Source organism: Garra rufa, chromosome 6 (genome assembly GCF_049309525.1).
Source record: "Garra rufa chromosome 6, GarRuf1.0, whole genome shotgun sequence".
NCBI lineage: Eukaryota > Metazoa > Chordata > Actinopteri > Cypriniformes > Cyprinidae > Garra > Garra rufa.
The window spans coordinates 25070783-25075411 of NC_133366.1; positions in this window are offsets into that span (position 1 = coordinate 25070783).

Genomic DNA, 4629 nt, shown 5'->3' on the forward strand with positions numbered 1-4629 from the left:
TCACCCAAGATCTTCGGCTTTCCGTCTCCGCATCGGGCTCTCCCACCACCTGCTCCGCCTCCGTCGGTCGGCCCCATGGAGTCATCAGCCTCTCCTCCACCATGGCTCCTCCCTCCATCGGCTCCACCTTGGAACTCCATCATGGCTGAGTTCTGGGTCCCACCTGGCTCCTCCTGCTCCAGCCCCTTCCTGTCACCTCCTTGGCTCCTCCCTCCGTCACCACCCTGGACTCCATCTTGTGTCCTCCTCCCGGGAGTCCGTCCTCCACCTAAGCCCCCTCCTAAGACTTTGTACTGTTTCCTTTTGTCTGTTTGTCGGTACGAGGACGTGCCTTCCGGGAGGGGGAGGTAATGTCACACCCCCGGACTTTCTTGTTGGTTTTTCCCATTTTCCCCCGCAGTTCTGAGTGTTTTTGGTTTCTCCCTTATTGTCTGCACCTGTGTTTGTAATTAGTCTATTTAAGGTGTGTGTTTTCCCCTGTATTCTTTTCGGTCTTTAATGTTATATGGATGTTTTCCCCTGGTGTTCCTGTGTCTGCCTGTATTCCGTTGGATTTATTAAATATACGTCTTTTATTTACGTCGTTGTTCGTGTGTTCCTGCCTGCATCGTGACAGGTGTGTGCCTTTCTAAATCATACTCATTCAAATGAATTTGCCACAGTTTAACTCCACTTGAAGTGTAGTAACATCTAGAAGCAATATGAATGCTCCTGAACTAAATTTCGAGTGTCCCAGAAAAGGGTATGAATACTTATGCAAGGGGATCTTTTTAGTTTTTTATTTTTAATAAATTTGCACAAATGTTAAAAACCTATTTTTTGCTTTGCCATTATGAAGTAGGGAGTGTAGATTGATGTGGGAAAAAGTAATTTAAAGTAGTTTAACATAAGGCAGCAACATAACAAAATGTGAAAAAAATGAAGGGGTATGAATAATTTCGCAAGGCACTGTAGATCAATGAACATACATAGAGCACATCAAATATGGTCGATGGAAGCTTAAACGTGCTTGCTTGACATGGGAGCTGAAATCACTGAAATCATCTGACGTTGATTTTCTTGTGTTCTAACATGGTTGGCTAAATATTTATGTTTTGTCTGGTTTAATCCTGTTTATTCCACTCATACAACTCCTGCAATAAACTCCATGCCTTGTCTTTTTTTTTTTTTTAATTGTCCTTGTAAAAAGGATTTGTGGTATCATATAACAATGTGAGGGTTTTTTTTTTTTTTAGCTTTGAGGATGAACCCCTCATCATCCATTTCTTGTTTCCTAGCAAGGATATGTTAATGTGAAATACTATCGGGAGTCTGCACAGGGTCTTAATTTTGAAATCAGCATGATTTTTTTAACTTCTGTTTTTGTATTTGCTGTGAGGCTTGGACTCAGCGTCCGTCAAAAATAGACTAGGCGCGGCTGGTATAAACACAAGCATTGACTAGAGTGGCTCTGGTGGCTACGTCGGAGTCATAACGCATCACAAACGCGTGCAGTGTAAATAAAAGGTTATGTTCATTTTTACATCCAACTAAAAAACACCTTGCATTGCTTACGAGACATTATTGTCACTACAGCTGCTAGAGCATGGAGAATATGCAATATGAGCAATATGATGTCATACTACCCAGAAAATCTAATCAGCTTGATAATTGAGAATGTTTAGGTTTTTTTGTGGAATAAATCAAACAAAAAAAGAGTGAATGGATTTTTTATCATTGTAGGGTGGTTGGGCCCAAACATATTGAAATTACGACCTATGCTGTCAATGTCAAATGCCGAAACATTAATTCATGCGTTCATGACCTCAAGGATAGATTATTGTAATGCTTTATTGGGTGGCTGTTCTGCACGCTTAATAAACAAACTCCAGCTGGTCCAAAATGCAGCAGCTAGAGTTCTTACTAGAACCAGGAAGTATGACTATATTAGCCCGGTTCTGTCAACACTGCACTGGCTCCCTATTAAACATTGTATATATTTTAAAAACTTGACAATTACTTATAAAGCCCTCAATGGTTTAGCTCCTCAGTACTTGAGCGATCTCTTATCACATTATACTCCCTCACGTCCGCTGCGTTCTCAAAACTCCGGCAATTTGATAATACCCAGAATATCAAAATCAACTGCGGGCAGCAGATCATTTTCTTACAGTATTTAGCGCCTAAACTCTGGAACAATCTACCTAACACTGTTTGGGAGGCAGATACAATCTGTCAGTTTAAATCTAGATTAAAGACACATCTCTTTAACCTGGCTTACACAAACAACACATTTCTATAATTCAAATCCGTTAAAGGATTGTTAGGCTGCATTAATTAGGTCAACTGGAACCGAAAACACTTCCCATAACACCTGATGTACTCATTGCATCGTAAGAAGAATGGCATCTATGCTAATATTAGTCTGTTTCATTCTTATTCCGAGGTCAACGTAGCCACCAGATCCAGTCTGTATCCAGATCAGATGGTCACTGCAGTCCCCTGGATCTAGTCTGTACGGCTCAGATGGTGGCACTCTATAGCCCTGAATGTCAACCAGATGAGCTCTAGAGATGGATCATCAGTGAAGACCTCGTCACCTAGACGGCCACCGGTGCAAGACCACGGGAACCTGACGAGCCTCTGAAATCTGACATTGGTACCAACTGCTTCGTCTGGCCAGAGGAGAACTGGACAAAAGGTGTAATTAAAAAAGTGAAGATTCCTTAAAGAGAGGCTTAACAGTTCACCAGTTGTGTTCACAGTGTTCATCTTTATCATAGCCTTTACAGGAATTGACGTCAGATCTCACAGTGATTCTCTTTTACGCTACAAAAAAGAACCCAGCAACAAGAAGCACCCAGTCAAAATGAAGTGAAAGTGCATGAGTTATTAAAATCAGGGAATAAACAAGAATAAAATCAAAGACATCTGCTGATTTCAATTGCTTTCTTCTCTACCAGCTTCAAACGAGCAATTGCTGGGACTTTGATCTAGTATTCTCAGTATTATTTGAGTTCACATCAGTAGTACAGACATCGAACTGGACACCAAAATTTGTGCAATGCAATGAGAAAGGCAAATCTTGTTTTGTGTGAAAGTGGGCAAACTGTAAAGCACTCCAAAATCAACAAGCTCTTGTTCCATCAGAATATGACCTTGCTTTTATAAGTTGTGATAAATGGGTTCTGCTCTGCCTTGTAGGGAATATTAAATCTTGCCCTAACTACACATCACTTCTTGGCAAAATTTACTTTGAGGCCTATGTGCAAGCAGAGGAGGAATGTGTTTACTTTCCTCTGTGATTCACTCTGATTTTTCCAGAGAGATCTGGACAGAAAAAATAATAGACTAATATAATATATTGAATGATTTCATGAATACATTTAAGTTTGTTCAGAAAAAGGTATACAACTCTATTATTTAATTATATAATTGTTTCTGAAATTACATGACAGGTTATTTTTGGCACCACAGAGCCTTAGTATTTACACTTTTCAGCCTAGAAATAGCTTTCTTATTGCGGTCTCTGCATTAGACTGTAATAGGACAGTGTATTTTATGAATCTGAAAAAGTGTGCATTTTAGGTTGAAATTAGATGCAGAGAAGAGGAAGTATTCTGTCTTGATATATCAAAATATCAAGGCGTACCAGAAAGTGTGGTGATTAAAGAGAAAATAAAACATGATGGTCTTTTAAAAGTAAGTCCCTTTAAAGAACAAAAAGACTAATTAATTGCCATCTTGTCTTAGAGGACATGAAGTGCCCACACTGTGAATTATAGATGAGGCTGCAGAAGCTATAGGCCTGAAGAGTAATGGGGGACTTAATCAGTAAGGACAAATAAAAGAGAGAAGATAGCCTTAATCACTAAAGGGACTGACACATGTCCAGCATTACGTCCAAATCGTTCTGTCCCACATTTGGTCTCGACTAATAGTGCTGATTGTAACCTAGCTATTTGGCTGCTTGTGTTGTCTGGACATGCCAATGTTGTAGGCACACTGCCATGAGACAGAGAACATAGTCTAGTGTGACAACTAGTGTTCCAGTACCTCCCGGAATGCCCATTGCTACGCTTTGGGTAATGAATAGGCTCACATAGGATCTGTGCCCACAGAACTCTACCAAATGATCTGCAGATTTCCATAAAATTACACTTTGCTTGCTCGTTATTAAATATTTTGGAAAATTTGATTATGCTTTCAGCTACCATTATGCAGTACTTTTAGCTTTTCAGCTGAATTTCACAGCTAAGAAATATGTAATCTTTAATATGCATTTTTTTTCTAGACGTGATTATAATTATTGCTTTCATGTTGCATGCTGGTTTTTCTTTTTGCATTAACAAATGTACACATGAAGTTAAAGCTGTTGGTCTAGTGATGTATTATGGGAATGTTAATTTGCTGAGGGCATCTCATTCACAGCACTTCCACGTTTAGTGTTTCTATGCATCAACATTTTTCACTCGATAAGCAGCTGTTTGTACACAGCATGGTGTCTACCCTCAGTCTCAGTTCTTTCCTGAATATTTGTGTAAAAAGAGAAAACAACTAAAAAAGAAAGGAAATATCCAGGAGAAAACGATTCTGTGGAGATATTCATTTACAATTAACTATTAATAGTACACTGCTGTTCAAACGTTT